Source organism: Narcine bancroftii, chromosome 11, assembly GCF_036971445.1.
Source record: "Narcine bancroftii isolate sNarBan1 chromosome 11, sNarBan1.hap1, whole genome shotgun sequence".
Lineage (NCBI taxonomy): Eukaryota > Metazoa > Chordata > Chondrichthyes > Torpediniformes > Narcinidae > Narcine > Narcine bancroftii.
The window spans coordinates 45,636,865-45,655,866 of NC_091479.1; the positions used below are offsets into that span (position 1 = coordinate 45,636,865).

General features: G+C 42.9%; 1 long non-coding RNA gene across 1 annotated transcript in view; it reads right to left on the reverse strand.

Annotated features, from left to right (window-relative positions):
* LOC138745748 (uncharacterized) overlaps window positions 1–19,002 on the reverse strand; it is a 30,293-nt gene that overhangs the window by 915 nt on the left and 10,376 nt on the right. The window lies entirely within an intron of this gene.

Below are 19,002 nucleotides of genomic sequence, written 5' to 3' on the forward strand. Positions count from 1 at the left end.
TATCTATTGCTGCTGTGTTTTGGGATCCTCTGGTCTCGTAACAAAGCACCAAGCTTCAGAACAACCCGAATTCTTTAGGTTGTGATATTTGTTCATAATTGGGCCCCGGCATCTTTTGAAAGTTATTATTTGACTCTTCAATAATTTTTGGTAAATATCAACAAGACATAATATCATTTCACTGTTGTGTTTGTGTCGTTGGACAATTCCCTTTCCATTCAATCAGAATTAGAGTTTTGGGTGCCGTATTTGAGAAAAGATGTGCTGGTGTTGGAGAAGGTCAGAGATGATTTACTGGAATGATATCAGGAATGAAAGGGTTAGTGTATGAGGAGCAATTGTCGACTCTTCGACTGTACTAGTTGGAGTACAGAAGGATAAGGGGGTCCTCAGAGGCATTTCAAATAATGGAAGGCCTGGACAGAGTACATATGGCAAAGATGTTTCCCATGGTAGGGGATTCTAGGACAGGAGAGCATAATTTCAGGATAAAAGGGTGTCAATTTAAAACAAATGTGGAACAAATTATTTTGTCAGTGGATCGTGAATCTGTGGAATTGAGGTCATTGGGCGTATTTCAGGCAGAGATTGACAGGTATTTGATTAGTCAAGGAATCAAGGGTAATGGGGAGAGAGCTGGGCAGTGGGGCTGAGTGCAAGAATAGTGGAATAGACTCAAAGGGCGTACTTCTACTCCTTTATCTTGTGATCTATATCCTGCTGGAGACCTAGACAACCTTCCTGTTGTTTTCCATTCTTAGAAAACAGTCTGCATCATGTGTTTATGTCATGTGAACCCATTTCCGATTGAATCGCATGCTACACGTGACCCACACTCCTCCAGGATATTTGCTCTCATGTTATGCCATTTTAGCCAATTCAGTAAGATAACTAAAGACAGCTGCGTTTCTCTCAATGCAAATTCTACATTGACAGGACTACATCTTCCTCATTTTGAAAATTAGTATCGAACAGCTCAAATGAGATTTCTTGCTTCTTTTTTTGAAAGGGAAAAAATTGCCATGGGTTAAATTTGAATCAAATAAAATAGGAGAGAGGAAAAGCAGAAGAATTTATATCCAAGTGGGAATTGAAATTAATGGTTGGTGATAAAGATAAACCATTGTTTAAACATTTGATTAATATATGGAATAAAATAAATTATGAAATTGGTGTAAGTGGATATACAAATCCTCGTCTCTTTTTCGAAGGATCATCAATTTCTGAATAGCTGGTTTCGTAAGGGGATTATAAATGTTGAAGATTGTGATGAAAGGGGTAAAATAATGTCATTTGAGCAACTGAGAAATAAATATCGTATAACTCATTGCAATCTTTTTTGCTCTTTCCAACTAAGGAAATATTTGAAGGATAAGTTAGGACCAACCATGTTGTACTGAAATAGAAATTCCTTATAAAGAGGAATTGTTAAAATGTTTACTTCGATAATGTATTCTTTATTGCTAGTAGGAATTTTTAAATGAGGAGTTCATAAGTCTAGACAAATGTGGGAAATGGATTTGAATGTTGTAGTAATGTATGATATAAATTAGTTCAGTATAATTGTTTTTACATCAGTCATGTACCAGATGTCAGCAAGGATTTTATCTGAAAGCTACACCTAGAATCAGGTGACTCACGCAGTTGGATATGAAAAGCACTGCAGGAAGCTGATTTGGCAATAGGGATCACGTGATCCAGGGGAGTTGTATTAATTCACTTCAACTCAGCAGTCTGGAATTATTGACCAGAGTTCCACACTACAGCAGTGAGGAAGGAATTTACAACTAGTTTTTTCTTCTACAGTTACTTCTTACACTAGAGAAATTGATTAGAATAAAATCAGAATTATCAGATCAATGTTTTAAGTGTGGTGAAGATGTAGCAACTTTCTTGCATTCAACTTATCTTTGTCCTAATGTAAGATCTTTTTAGGGAGAATTATAAATTTTTTGAAACAAGCTACAGGAGATGTTTTTCCGCAAAATCAAACTTTATTTTTATTAGGAAATATTGAATGAACAAGGCCCAAATTAAAACTATTAATATATCAATTGAAATTTGTTAAATTAGCCTTAGTGGTGATGAGGAAATGTATTTCATTAGTTGCAAATCAGATATATTTTTAGGGATGCCAAGATGACATGCAAACATTCAAAGTTGTATTCTTTTGGAAAAAATTACATATAGCTTGAGAAATATATACTCTATGCTTTTCCAAATTTGGCACATGAATATTCAAATATTAGGCTTCAATTTGTAATAATGCCCTTTCCATCCCTCTAGACATGGGAGATTCTCCTCTAAGTTGTAAAATTTTAATTTAGATGTGTTAAATTTCCTCGGCACCGCGAACTCTAGGGAAGCGAAGGACTAGGGCAGGGCACCAGAAAACAAGAAGACCAAACCCCATCAACATCTTAGAAGCAGAGGATTCAATCCACAGGTCAGTGACAATGGAAGCAGACCAGTGAGGGGTTCTGCAGCTGAAGGACCCACACAGGTGACAGGCTGTTGGTGACTTGAGGAGAGGAACCCACGCAGGCTGTGGGCTTCCGGATCAAGCAGTCAAGGAACTCACACCAGGCCGTGGATTCCTAGAGACTGGTTGAAGACTGGCTAAAAGGGTGTCAGACCTGGGATATGAGTGGGTGCTGAAGGATTCCTAATCGTGTCAGAGGTTCAAAACTGGAGCTCGCATTACCAATGGCTTGGATTGGTCTGTGAGCACTGAAAGAGAATCCACAGACCCTCAGTGACTTGACCCAGGATTCGGGATGGTGGGGGTGGGGGAGAGTGACTCTCTTTTCCTTCCTTCTCTGGCTGCAAGAGGCATTTCAGCCAATTTCTGCCAATGGCGAATCTGTCTGTCTTTCACCAAGAAAAAAACAATTTTGTGTGATATGACACATTTTAAATACATGAGAGTAAATTGTCTCCTGAAATAGAGAGAGAGGTTCAAGTTTCAAACTATTATAAACTCCACTCACCAGAGCTACCTGGATTATACCTCTTCCCACTTATTTTTTTTGCAAGGACACCATTAATTTTATCACAACTCCTCTGCTGCATCTGTCCTGTGACAGATTATATATTTTACATTGTATATAGAGATGTTTTTGAAGGATAGATTGTAGGAGTTGTATAGGTCACAAACAAATACAAACACTTTGCAAAACAGCTCTTACTTAAAATGCAAGAGCTTTGCCGAGAGTGAGTCATGCAGGCGCCGAGAGCCGCCGAGAGCCTTTGCAAAGACTGTCTAGCTAAATAATTTCAAAAGCAGGTGCAAAATGGAATATTGTTTTTAAAACAACATATTATTGGACTCAGAAGTTAACTGTTCTAAGAAGGTCATGTGCTTTTGCAAGCAGAGAGGAGACACCAAATAGGCTTTTTGCTAAAAGAGAGAGAGATGGCAAGCTAGCATCTTGTTGAAACCCCATTTTGAAGACGGTTTGTGAGTTCTCAGTTCAGCCTGTTGAAAAACCTTGTTCTACATACAAGAGAAAATGGCTGGCTAGAAATGGTGTTTCACCTGAAATAAGTGAAACAAAAGGAACTCAATGGTGACCTGCAGAGGAGGTTATCATTTGGAAAACTCTGATGGTGAAAGTTTCTTTGGCAAGACACCAAAGTGGCTAATCAGAGGGAATCAGTTTTTGTGTGTCCAATGAGCAAGAAATCCCTCTCTGAAACCAACAAGAGCCTTCGTGGAGGGTAAACATTTACTTTTAAGCACCAGAGCTTGGTGAAATGTCATAAATGTTGAATTCTGTGCACAGTATAAGAATTGATAGATACCGGTGAACTTGTAAGAGTGTCAAAGAACTTTATACACATTAAATACACCTGTGCTTAGAATTATAAAGGGTTAATGTTAGGCAGTTACATTAATAGTGATAGTTTAAAGTTTGATCCTGTTTTTTTGTTTCAAGGAAATTAAAAAGACATTTGTTGAAGTATCCGTTTGTCTTGGTGATTTTCTATTGCTGCTAGGTTTTGGGGTCCTCTGGGCCTGTAACAACCCCAAGTTTAGGTCTTCATACCTGGATACCCAAAATGTCTTATTTCTTCAATAATTGCCGATTCCCCCATACATTCATTGATAAAGCCTGCAACCATATCTCCAATTATCTTTCTGCCTTTACCCCATCTCCTTTCCGGCAAAACACGGACAGAATCCCGCAGATTTCTCACTTACCACCCATCAGCTGCCACATCTGACACGTTATCCTTGGACACTTCCAACATCAGCACCATCCTCTAACCTGCTACATCTAACCCGCTCCACTCATATCCTTTTTTCATAGGTGCACGTCTTTCTGTGACTCCCTCGAAGGCACTTCCCTCTCCACCCAACACCACCTGATGCACTCCCCATTGGAACTGCAGAAATTTCCAAACTTGTCCCTACATCTCCTCTCACCTCCATCCAAGGCCACAATCAGGCCTTCCAGGTGAGGCAGTGTTTCACATGCATCCAATCCAACCTAATCTAATACATTTGGTAGACTCAGCTGACCTCAATATCAGCAAGACCAAATACAGACTGGGTGGCCATTTTGCTAAATACATGTGCTCTGTGGATCTAAACTTGAGCTTCCTGTGACCTACCATATTAATTCCCGAACCCTTCCAGCAACATGTCTGTTGGCCCCATCCTTCGCCAGGATGAGGGTAAACAATCTTAAAGAAAACACATTATATTCCTCCTGGGTAGCCTTAAACTCTATAGCATGAACACGAATGTTTCTAATTTAAGCAGCCACTCACCTCTGTCTGATTTCACTGTTTCCATCTCTTGATCTACTGTCCATTTGAATATAATTACTCCTTTAAGGCAGAAGACTTGACAGTGGTGTTTTCCCCATATAGCTTACATAGATACATAGAAGATAGGAGCAGGAGTGGGTCATTCGACCCTTCGAGCCTGCTCCGCCATTCAAAGAGATCATGGCTGATCTTAAAGTGCAGTACCCCGTCCCCGCCTTCTCTCCGTAACCCCTAATTCCCTTATACTGAAGAAATATATCTAATTCCCTCTTAAATATATTCAATGAACCTGCCTCTACTGCCCTCTGTGGCAATGAATTCCACAGATTCACCACCCTCTTGGTAAATAAATTCCTCCTCATCTCAGTCATAAATGGTTTGCCTATTATCCTCGAACCATGGCCCCGGGTTCTGGACTCCCCCACCATTTGAAACATCCCTTCCGCATCCATTCTGTCCAGTCCTGCCAGAATTTTATATGTCTCTATGAGATCCCCTCTCAATCTTCTCAACTCCAGCGAGTTCAATCCCAATTTGCGCAATCTTTCCTCATAAGTCATTCCTGCCATTCCAGTTATCAGCCTGGTGAATCGCCTCTGCACTCCCTCCATTGCAAGAACATTCTTCCTCAGATAAGGTGACCAAAACTGCACACAATACTCCAGGTGTTGTCTCACCAAGGCTCTGTACAGCTGCAGTAAGATATCCTTATTCCTATACTCAAACCCTCTTGATATGAAGGCCAACATACCATTTGCCTTTTTAACCGCCTGCTGTACCTGCATGCTCACCTTCAGTGACTGGTGCTCAAGAACCCCCTAGGTCTCTCTGCACTTCCCCATCTCCCAATCTATTGCCATTCAAATAGTAATCTGCCCTCTGGTTTGTATTACCAAAGTGGATAACCTCACATTTATCCACATTGTAGTGCATTTGCCATGTATCTGCCCAGTCCCCCAATTTATCCAAATCACACTGGAGCTTCCTGACCCCCTCTTCAGTGCACACTAGCTTAGTGTCGTCTGCAAATTTGGAGATATTACATCCAATCCCCTCATCTAGATCATTAAAGTAAATTGTGAACAGTTGGGGTCCCAATACAGATCCCTGTGGCACCCCACTGGTCACCGCCTGCCACTCAGAAAATGAGCCATTTATCCCAACTCTCTGTCTTCTATCTGCCAGCCAGTTCTCAATCCACATCAATACCTTGCCCCTAATCCCATGAGCCTTGATTTTGCATGCCAGACATTTATGTGGGACCTTATCGAAGGCCTTTCGGAAGTCCAGCTACACCACATCCACTGGCTCTCCCCCATCTATATTACCTGTTACCATCTCAAAGAATTCCAATACATTTATCAAGCACGATTTTCCTTTTGTAAATCCATGTTGACTCTGTCCGATCCCTTCTCTGCTAGTCATAGGCTCCGCTATTACATCCTTAATAATGGATTCCATCATTTTGCCCACTACTGATGTAAGCCTCACCGGCCTATAATTCCCTGCTTTTTCTCTACCCCCCTTTTTAAATAGTTGGGTAACATTAGCTACCCTCCAATCCATGGGCACTGATCCTGAGTCTATTGAGTTCTGGAAAATAATTCAGAATGTCCACTTCCTTAAGTACACTAGGATGTAGATTATCAGGCCCTTGGGATTTATCGGCCTTCAATCCCTTCAATTTCTCCAAGACTATGTCCTTAGAGATACTGATTTCTTTCACCTCCTCCCTTACATTAGTCTCTATGTTTCCCAACATCCTTGGGAGGTTATTTGTATCCTCTCTTGTGAAAACAGAACTAAAGTAAGAATTTAATTGGTCTGCCATTTCCTTATTCCCCATTATATATTCCCCTGATTCTGACCGCAAGGGACTGTGAGAGATGAGAAAAACTGACATTGCAATATGAACATGAAGAAATGAAGAAAATAAAATTGATACATAAGTAAATGAATGAAGCCAGTGCAAACAACATGAGACATGGATATTAGAAGGCAGGAAGCTGACACTGTCTGAGTAAGGTAAGAATCTCTTACACCAGCAAGTTCACTGAATGAAGGAGAGAAGGACAGACAATTGAGAATAGAAGTAGAGTTAGTCTGAACGAGATAAGGGTCGCCAAGCCCCAGATAGAATTAGCAAGGCTTGCATAAATAATTAGAAGACCTTAGACAGTATTAGCAAGTTATACATATATAATTAGTAAGCCATACAACAGATTTTTCAAGTATGCGTATTTAACTAGTAAACCCTAGACAAGATTAACGAACCCTCCAGATGAAGGGACTGTAGCCCTGAGAGTCAGGAAGGTGTGAACGGGGACAAGGGCTTGGATGTGAATAAGGACAATGGGAATAATGGCATAAGAAGACACCGACAGGATACCCCCTGGTCCTCCAAGTCTACTGAAACTGCACTTAGGCAGGAAGGATTGCCTCTGCCAAACCCATCCAGGGGGCAGAAGAATGTAAGGGGGAGAGTATTCTGATACTGAAATTTACTGTATAAAAGTTGGGTGAGCCCCAGTGTATGTGTGTATTCCCAGGGTAAGGGGAAGCACCCAACTTTGCATTGTTGTTGTAATAAATGTTCTTTGTTCTCAATATTTGTCTCGAGCAATTTCTTTAAAGGTACTTCTATTTCTAACAAATGGGGGCTCGTCCAGGATAACACTCCCTCCACTGACAGAGTGCCCGACGACGAGAGTAGGTGCATCCCGGCTGATTCAGCTGGACTCACGGACGACGGATGGCTGGTCAGTGGAAGAAGCGAGTGATATCCGAGAAGAGGCATTGAGAACAAACGACGGAAGAACGTTAAGGAAGCGCGCTAGAGCCTTGCTACTGGAACCCGGTAAGAGGAATTTTACTTGCCTATCAGTATGGGAAATATGGGTAGCAAGGAAGAGAGTCCTGGTAAAGGATGTGAGGATCAGATAACTACACACAGCCCGCTTGGGTTGATGTTATCTGACTGGGGCACGGGAAGGACCCGTGGAAAGGACAAACTGACCATGGTCAGGTATTGTTGTAGGGACTGGGTTAAATACCCGATAAAAGGGAGCTCCGTGTACTGGCCAAAACTCGGATCCGAGGATGACTGGATGTGTCAAGCTTTGAACATCTGGCTCTATCAAAACCAGAGAGAGAACCTAGAGAGCAAGGAATATGCAGCCTGCTGGCTTAGGGGATCGTGTGATCAATTGGTTTTGAAAGAAAAAGAGTACAGGGACAAGAGAGAGGAGGAACCTTTTGTCCCTGAAACACAAGGGTGGGATGTGCGACATTCCCTCCCTCCACCTTATGTTCCTCCTATGCCGGCTCCTATCTTTCCTCCCCCTCCTATAACCTACCCTTCTGCACCTTCCCCACCTCCCCCATCACTAGAGAAGAAAGAAGAGAGCAGGAGTGGTATGATGACTCGCTCACAAAGCACTCGATTACCACCCCCGTTGACAGGAGAGAGAGGAAACTTTAATTCAGAACAGTGTGAGACTCTTCAGGAAGAAAGGGCAGAGCCCCCCAATCCATCTCCCAGGGGGCAGGAACCCAGACCTAATAAGCCAGAAACCAACTGGATGCGACCCCTGCGGGAAGTTCCCGTAGGAGAGGGTCTCGGTTTCGTAAATGTGCCCCTGACCAGTACTGAAGTGCGTAACTTTAAGAAAGAACTCACTTCCCTGATAGAAGACCCCCAGGGATGTGCCGAACAGTTAGACCAATTTTTGGGACCAAATCTATATACTTGGGAGGAGTTAACATCTATCTTTAGGACCCTGTTTACTTTGGATGAGCGTGGAATGATCCGCCAGGCAGGGATTAAAGTCTGGGATAGGGATCACCAAGGGGGACTAGATGCGGTACCAGGAGAAACTAAATTCCCCTTGGCAAGACCTAATTGGGATAAAAATACCAATGACGGTCGGGTATTGATGGAAGAGTACAGGGTTAATTTGATAAGAGGAATCAAGGAATCTGTCCCAAAGAGACAGAATTTCAAGAAAGCCTTTGAGGTTCCCCAAGGTCCCGACGAGACCCCCTCCGCATTTCTGAATAGATTGCGCACGGCAATACAGCAATATGGGGGTCTCGACATAGAATCCCCAGCAGGGCAACAATTGGTACTAACTGGTTTTGTTACCAACTCAGCCCCAGACATTAGAAGAAAATTACAAAAAACAGAAAACTGGCATGAGCAAGGAATTACCCAGCTACTACAGATTGCACAGCAAGCATTTGTCCAGAGGTCTGAAGATAAGCAAATAGGGAAGGCAAAAACATTAATCCAAGCAGTCAGAGAGGTAGTAGATGAGCGACATAAAAAGGATAGGGACTGTGTGCCAGCTCCTGTATGCGGTGAGGGAAGCCACGGGTGGGGAAGTGCAGACCCCAGTGGATGGAGGAGTAGAGGAGGATTCCGGGGATGAAGACCCTTCCCGGGGCACCTTAGAAACCCAGGTAGAGATTGGGAAATGGGAACATTTGTCTGTTTCCATTGTAAAAAGGAAGGACACTTTAAAAAGGATTGCCCACTGCGAGCCAGGGACACACGATCCTATGCCCCGATGGAAGCAGATTATGAATAGGGGGGTCACGGTTCTCAGTCAATACACACTGTGGGGCTGCACGGAGAACCATTAGTTAATTTATGCATAGGACCCCACAGTGACAACATGATATTTTTAGTTGATTCTGGAGCAGCCCGATCTAGTATTTTACACCAACCAAAGGGGGTTAAAATAGAAGGGACAATGATAGTTTCGGGGGTGGGAGGAAGAGACTTCACAGTCCCTGTATTAAGAGAGGTCAGAATCCAAATGGGAAATAAGGTAATAGTAGAGGATCTTCTACTACTTCCCCAGGCTGGAGTATGCTTATTAGGACGAGACTTACAGCACCAATTGGCTATCGGTACCAGACCACTAGAATCAGGCATTGGGGTTCAATTTTATATTTTAAGCGAGGAAGATCGAGGACTTATCAATCCAAGAGTATGGTCAGAAAAAGGCAATAGAGGAGTTTTAGACATTCCTCCCCTCCAAGTTACTTTAAAAGACTCGCAACAAACAATTAGAAGAAAACAGTACCCAATTCCTATGGCTGGCCGCAAAGGTCTGCAGCCCGTAATTGACCAGCTGCTTAAGGATGGTATACTCGAACCTTGTATGTCACCCTTTAATACCCCGATTTTACCTGTCCAGAAACCAGACGGTACCTATCGATTAGTACAGGACTTAAGGGAGTTGAACAAAATCATTCTCACCCGTCACCCTGTTGTACCTAATCCCTATACGATCATGAGTAAAATCAATCCCCATAGTAAATGGTTTAGTGTGATTGACCTCAAAGATGCTTTCTGGACCTGTCCGTTAGCAACAGAAAGCAGAGACATGTTTGCCTTTGAATGGGAAAACCCTTTTACTGGACGTAAAAATCAATACCGGTGGACTGTCCTTCCTCAGGGCTTTACAGAATCTCCAAATTTATTCGGTCAGGTCCTGGAACAGATACTAGATGAGGCTCCTCGAAGAGACAATTGTCAGCTAATACAATACGTAGAAGACTTGTTAATTACTGGAAGAATATATGAATTGGCTAAAGAATTTACTGTTGCACTTTTAAATTTTTTAGAAAAAAAAGATCTTAGAGTGAGCGAATCCAAATTACAATTTGTTCAATCAGAAGTTAAATACTTAGGTCATCTGGTAAGTCAGGGAACTAGGAAAATAAGTCCAGAGAGGATACGTGGTATTCTGCAGATTCCCCCTCCCAAAAATGCCAAGGAACTTAGGAAATTCCTTGGCTTCGTGGGATTCTGTAGAATCTGGATGGAAAATTATTCTAGCCTTGTCAAATTTCTTTACGATAAACTCACGATTATAGAGACCGAAGCTCTAGTCTGGACAGATGATGAGATTAAAGATTTTGACTTCGTTAAACATAGCCTTACGCGTGCCCCAGTCTTGGCACTACCCGACTTAAATAAGCCTTTTGATTTATATACTAATGCCAAAGGAGGTGTAGCCACCGGAGTACTAACCCAGGACAGGGCAGGCTATAGACAACCAGTGGCTTTTCTATCAAAGATTTTAGACCCCGTTTGTCGTGGCTGGCCAGAATGTGTACAAGCCATCGCAGCCACTGCTGTTTTAGTTGAGGAAGGAAGGAAAATTACTTTCGGCGCCCCTATGATAGTTCACACCCCTCACACAGTCCGCAATATTCTCTTACAACGTGCTGGGAGATGGCTCACGGACCCTAGAATTTTAAAATATGAAACGATCCTAATGGATAGGGATGATTTGACCTTGCTCACGACTAAAACCCTTAACCCAGCAGCCTTCCTCGTTGCTCCAAATTCGGACAATTCCACAAATGAATTAGAACATGAGTGCTTAGAAGTCATAGATCTACAAACCAAAATTAGGGAAGATCTAACTGATGTCCCTTTAAAAGGTGAAAGGTGGTTTATTGACGGCTCTTCACGATGCATTGCAGGAACTCGCTATAGTGGGTACAGTGTAGTGGATGGGAAGCAAGGACTGGTGATTGAAGCCGGTCGACTCCCTGGTCATTGGTCAGCGCAATCCTGTGAATTATACGCCCTATGTAGAGCACTCCACGGCTTAGAGAACAAAATGGACACTATCTACACTGACTCTAAGTACACTTTTGGTGTAGTCCACACCTTTGGGAAGATCTGGAAAGAACGGGGAATGATAACTGGTAAAGGACAGAAGTTAGCCCATGAACAGTTAATTGTCCAATCCCTAGATTCTCTGACGCTCCCGACTGAAATAGCCGTAGTACATGTCCGAGGACATCAAAGTGGTGACAGTCCTGAAGCGAACGGCAACAGACAAGCTGATGCAGCTGCCAAACAGGCTGAACTTGCGGAAAAGATTCACATCCACCTATTACTGCCCACACCACTAGAGATTTAAAAAAAACCCATCTTTTCACGGGAAGAAGAGGTCTCAATGAAAGATCAGGGATTTCGCCAAACTGCCGACGGGTTGTGGTGGACAGCAGACGGACGTCAAGTCCTTAACAAAGCATTAGCCCGCCAAGTGGTAGATCAGCTACACCAACAGACACATTGGGGAACTCAGGCGCTTGTTGATGCCTTTCAACGATCTTTATACTGCTCCGGTATATATACAATTGCTAAACTTACTACTCGCAGCTGTCCGATCTGTCAGAGAATCAATAAAAAATCTATGCGCCCTGCACTGCCTGGCGGTCGCGACATAGCAGTTCGCCCGTTTCAACGCATACAAGTTGACTTTACAGAACTTCCTAAAATTGGTATTTACAAATACCTTCTAGTCATGGTAGATCATTTTACACGATGGGTTGAAGCTTTCCCCACCCCGAATGATCGAGCTATCACTGTAATCGGAATACTTATTGAATCTGTGATTCCAAGATATGGTCTGATTCAAACCATTGATTCAGACCGAGGAACACATTTTACCTCTCAGGTTCTCCAGGGTGTCTGCAAGAAACTGGGAATAGACTGGCAACTACATACCCCATGGCACCCCCAAAGTTCAGGTCGAGTTGAAAGAATGAATCAAACTTTGAAAAATCAACTCACTCGACTTCATGAAGAGACTGGCCTCTCCTGGATTAAATCTTTACCATTAGCCCTGCTTAGAATTCGCACAGCCCCTCGTAAAGACCTTGCAGTCTCACCATACGAAATGATGTTTGGACTTCCATTTATGGGATTCCACACTGATACCCCTATCCCTGAGGCTAATGATCAATACATTTCAAAATTTCTACAGGGTCTTTCTACTTCTATACATGACCTGAAACAGAAGGGATTATTAGCCCAAACTCCACCCCTGGAATTTCCTATCCATTCTATTAAACCTGGTGATTGGGTTTATGTCAAAGCATGGCAAGATAACCAACTGAAACCTGCCTGGGATGGTCCCTACTGTGTCCTTTTGATTTCAGACGCTGCCGTGCGAACAAGAGAAAAAGGCTGGACCCACATCCAACGGATTAAACCAGCTACCAAACCACAGGATCAAGACGCTCAAACTCAACCCTCCACCTGGCGTGCAGTGCCTCATCCTTCTGACCTGAAACTTACACTACGCCGTGAAAAAGTGCCATAATGTTGTTTTTATTCTTTATTGTATTGTTTAATTGTTGCTTCTCCATTTCTGGGACATCACTTAATTACTCACAATGTATTAAGTCCTCCTGGAATAGTGGCAGCAGAGGTCACAATTTTTTTCCTTTAGAGTTTAGACAAGGTGTAGATTTAGTTTTTAGCCATAGTAAGATATGTTTTAATAAGGGATTCCAATACGGACCAGGGGACCAGAACAGCTGTAGAGACCGTCACTTAACTTCCCACATAGATATTAAAGGTATGAGTTCTAAACCTGTAGCACAAAGAGAGCGATATGACACAGACACACTGAATGTTAGTAACCAATGCACCTGTCAGAGAAAGAGAGAGAAGCCGTTTGCTAATGTACACAGACAGGCTTCGACTCACAACTTCAATTCTACTCAGACTGTTAAACACATCTCTAATCGTAATGCACAATCCTCCCCAGACTGGTCTTTTCTCAAACATCCTTTGGGTTCCGCCGGCATTTACAATCCTTACTACTGCATCGTTAAGGGAAGTTCCAGTTATAAACGGCAACAGCGGCTACAGATCGCTAACGCTCCTTGCCACCTGAAACATCTAATCAGACTCCATGCAGCCTTGGGCATTATCATCCAACACAACACAATGGCCCTGAGGTTACGGGCTGAAGATAAACAACGTTTACCAGACACACTTCAACAACACCGCCTGCCTCTCGATTACAGCTTCGCTGCTGAACGCAGCACTTGTGAAAGACTCCTTAAAGACACTACTCACAATGGGCAGGCGGTTAAGAACACTTCTTCAGGACGTCAAAAAACTTCCCATGCCCAGGGACAGACTTTGCCACCTCGGTCCTCTGCAGGATCGACTGGACTTTTCACCGGTTACTGGAATCTGATACTCGCAACCCTTTTAACAGCTGGACTCATTACTCTCACCATCTTACTGCTTCCCTACATACAGACTGGTACACATCGTTTAACTCATCAACCCTTTCGTCAGAACACTTACACCCAAAGGATGTACAATTCCCAACATCTTTCTGAGGACATGGAAACTGCTATCCCTTTATTGACCAGCTGGGAAAACCGACAAGTTCCACTTTACCGCATCAGTAATACAGATCTAAAAGAAAACGGAGGATTGTGAGAGACCAGTAACACTGAGATCAGTAACACTGATCATTGCGTGAGATCAGTATTACTGATCTAAAAGAAAAGTGAGGATTGTGAGAGATGAGAAAAACTGACATTGCAATATGAACATGAAGAAATGAAGAAAATAAAATTGATACATAAGTAAATGAATGAAGCCAGTGCAAACAACATGAGACATGGATATTAGAAGGCAGGAAGCTGACACTGTCTGAGTAAGATAAGAATCTCCTACACCAGCAAGTTCACTGAATGAAGGAGAGAAGGACAGACAATTGAGAATAGAAGTAGAGTTAGTCTGAACGAGATAAGGGTCGCCAAGCCCCAGAAAGAATTAGCAAGGCTTGCATAAATAATTAGAAGACCTTAGACAGTATTAGCAAGTTATACATCTATAATTAGTAAGCCATACAACAGATTTTTCAAGTATGCATATTTAACTAGTAAACCCTAGACAAGATTAACGAACCCTCCAGATGAAGGGACTGTAGCCCTGAGAGTCGGCAAGGTGTGAATGGGGACAAGGGCTAGGATGTGAATAAGGACAATGGGAATAATGGCATAAGAAGACACCGACAGGATACCCCCTGGTCCTCCAAGTCTACTGAAACTGCACGTAGGCAGGAAGGATTGCCTCTGCCAAACCCATCCAGGGGGCAGAAGAATGTAAGGGGGAGGGTATTCTGATACTGAAATTTACTGTATAAAAGTTGGGTGAGCCCCAGTGTATGCGTGTATTCCCAGGGTAAGGGGAAGCACCCAACTTTGCATTGTTGTTGTAATAAATGTTCTTTGTTCTCAATATTTGTCTCGAGCAATTTCTTTAAAGGTACTTCTATTTCTAACAGGACCTACTCTGGATTTCACCAATCTTTACCTCTTGACATATCTATAAAAGCTTTTGCAGTTGGTTTTTATGTTTGCCGCAAGCTTACTCTCGTAATTTATTTTTACCCTCTTGATTAATCCCTTTGTCCTCCTTTGCTGCATCTTGAACTGTTCCCAGTCTTCGGATTTGGTACTTTTTTGGCCAATTGATATTCTCTCTCTTTGGACCTAATGCTGTCTCTAATTTCCCTTGTTATACACGGTTGAGTCACCTTTTTTGGTTTATTTTTATGCCAAATTGGTATAAACGATTTCTGCAATTCTTCCATTAGATCTGTGAATGCTTTCCATTGTCTATCCAACGTCAACACCCCCCCCCCCCACCATAAACACCACCCAATCAATCTTACTCAACTCCCATCACATACCATCATAATTCCCTTTATTTAAGTTCAGGACCTTAGTCTCGGTTTTAATTTCTTCACTCTCCATGTCGAGTGTGAATTCGATCATATTGTGATCGCTCCTACCCAAAGGACCTCGTACAACAAGATTGCTGATTAGCCCCTATTCATTGCATACTACCCAGTCTAAAATGGCCTGCTCCCGAGCTGGTTCCTCGACATATTGGTCTAGATAACCGTCCCGTAAACATTCAAGGAACTCCTCCTCCTCAGTATTTTAACAAATTTGGCTTGTCCAATCAATATGTAAATTAAAGTCTCCGACAGCTGTTCCCTTATCTAATTTCTCTTTTTATGCCTTCCCTCACCTCTACATTACTATTTGGAGGCCTATATACCACTCCCACTAACGTTTTCCGCCCCTTGCTATTCCTCAGTTCTACCCATATAGATTCGGTATCTTCCGAGTTAATATCCTTTCTGTCAATCGTGTCGGTCCCTTCTCTCACCATCAATGCTACCCCACCCCCCTTTTCTTTCTTGCCGATCCCTCCTAAATATCATATTCCCCGGGATGTTAAGTTTCCAGGCTTACCCACCTTGCAGCCATGTTTCTGTAATCCCAATCAAATTGTATTTGTTTGTCTCAATGTCCACAGCCAATTCATCTACCTTGTTCCGAATGCTTAAGATATAAAGCCTTCAAATTTGCTTTTTTTACCTTCCCTGCTCTTTCTGATTTTTTTACTTTCGCTGCCCAACCTAACTTTTCCTATTTTATCTTTCCTGTCCTTTGCCCTATCATACAGGTTCCCATCCCCCTGCCAAATTAGTTTAAACCGCATCCGACAGCTGTACCAAACCTAGCTGCCAATATATTGACCCCTTTTGGGTCTAGGTGTTACCCATCCTTCTTGTAAAGGTCATGACTTCCCCAAAAGAGATCCCAATGATCCAAGAAGCCAAAACCCTGTCTTTTACACCAGCCCCTCAGCCACACATTTATTTGTCTTAACCTTCCATTTTTGTCCTCAGTTGCACTTGGCACAGGTAGCAATCCAGAGATCACCACCCTGGCGGTCCTTTTTTTTAGCTTCTGTCCCAGCTCGCTGTAATCCTTTTTTAGTACCTCCTCCCTCTTTTTATCTATCTCATTGGTACCCAATGAGGCATATACCAAGACATCAGGCTGCTCACAGTCTCCTTTCAGAATACTCTGGACCCGATTTGAGATATTCCTGTACCCTTGCACCAGGGAGGCAGCACGCCATGTGGGTATACCTATCTGGCTCACAGAATCTCTTGTCTGTACCTCTGACAATGGAGACCCAATGACCACTGCATTCCTTCTCACCTTTTATCACCTTGATCCTGAATGTTGAATGTGTATGTTCATGTAATTTCCCCGTCTCTGTCGGTTTCTCCGTCCTAATTAGAAGTGTAGAGGCTTGCCTAACATATCAACCCTGTTGTCCTGTTTCCATCCCCGAAATAAATGTGTGCTTTTTACCTCCGCTTTGGTCTGGTTCTTAATCTGTGGGACCCACACGAATGTGACAACAATGGAGGAGGGGAAGCAAAGTATGTCAAAATGTGTTATTGCCTATGAACAGAGGCAATAGAATATTAAATTTATGTTATGACAGAGTATAAGATATTTTGAAGACGCTACATGGAAGAAATTCTTCAAACAATTAAACACAAATATGGAGAGGCAAGTGGGACCTTCTTCTGTTTTCTCCCACTTAGATCGTTCTTATGAGAAAGATAGGGACCAACATTGACGCCACCTAAAATTAGTGAAATGGAACAAAGAGTTGGATGGGAAATACACCCAAAGTTATCAATGAAATGTATGATGCTCTCCAGAGAGAAAATCCAAAACTAGGATAGCAGAGGTAAGAAGAAAGATGGGAGTCGGGCTTGGATGTGACGATTTCAGAAAGAAGCTGTTCAGAGTGGTGTGAAGATTGAAATATACAAATTCAAGAAGAAATAGGGTCAGGATTGTGTCAAGAGTGTTACAAATATGATTAATGCCAGATATAAAAATAAAAATCTCCACATCAATTCTGCTATACTACATATAAATTAAATGGACTATCTCCAATTATTCCGAGAAATGTTTTCAATGTAATCAGGTGATTGAGACTTTTCTTTCCTTTCGGTTTGGACCTGTGTAAAAGTGGAAGGATTTCAGTCTATTATTAGGACAAATTATGAAGATTAAAATACAAAAGGATGTGAGAATATTTGTGCTTGGTCAGAGATATGAAGCAGATACAAAACTGAAGTTGAATAAATATCAAAAACATTTTCTGAGTCCAGCCATAACAGCAGTGAAGAAATGTGCAGCATGAACGTGGAGAGCAGAGAGTTGTGTAACGAGAGATGGGACATTGAAATGAAAACTGTGGCACCATGCAACCATATAACCATTTACAGAGCAGAAACAGGCCATGTCAGCCTTTTGAGACCGCACCGGTTCACTAGAACAACTCCACTAGCTCAATCCTCCTGATTTCCGCCAATATCCCTCCAACCCCCTCACCTCCATGTACACATCCAACCTTCTCTTAAATGACAGAAGGGACCCTGCCGCAACTATCTCATTCGGAAGATCATTCCATTCTGCCTCCACTCTCTGAGTGAAGAAGCATCCTCTAAAATTTCTCCAGAAGTTTTGCCTCCTTACCATTAACTCATGGCCTCTTGTTCCAACCTTCCCTTCCCTCACGGGAAAGTGTCTGTCTATGTCTCGTCTATCTATTCCTTTCATAATTTTAAATAGCTATATTGTCCCCTCTCATTCGTCTACGTCCCAATGAATAAAGTCCCAGTCTCCTTAATCTCTCCCTGTAATCCAGATGCTGTAAGCCAGGCAACATTCTCACAACAGCCTCACAAAGATAAGCGTATACAGAGCCGTTGTCATAACCACACTCCTGTTCGGCTCCGAATCATGGGTCCTCTACCGGCACCACCTACGGATCCTAGAACGCTTCCACCAGCGTTGTCTCCGCTCCATCCTCAACATCCATTGGAGCGCTTACACCCCTAACGTCGAAGTACTCGAGATGGCAGAGGTCGACAGCATCGAGTCCACGCTGCTGAAGATCCAGCTGCGCTGGATGGGTCACGTCTCCAGAATGGATGACCATCGCCTTCCCAAGATCGTGTTATATGGCGAGTTCTCCACTGGCCACCGTGACAGAGGTGCACCAAAGAAAAGGTACAAGGACTGCCTAAAGAAATCTCTTGGTGCCTGCCACATTGACCACCGCCAGTGGGCTGATAACGCCTCAAACCGTGCATCTTGGCGCCTCACAGTTTGGCGGGCAGCAACCTCCTTTGAAGAAGACCGCAGAGCCCACCTCACTGACAAAAGGCAAAGGAGGAAAAACCCAACACCCAACCCCAACCAACCAATTTTCCCTTGCAACCGCTGCAATCGTGTCTGCCTGTCCCGCATCGGACTTGTCAGCCACAAATGAGCCTGCAGCTGACGTGGACTTTTTACCCCCTCCATAAATCTTCGTCCGCGAAGCCAAGCCAAAGAAGAAAGAAGCCAGGCAACATTCTTATAAATCTCTGCACATTCTCCACCTTATCTATATTCTTCCTATAATTTGGAGACCAGAACGGAACACAATTCTCCAAACATGGCCTCCCTAATGCCTTAAACAGCTGCACTCTAGCCTATGCTATGATTTAT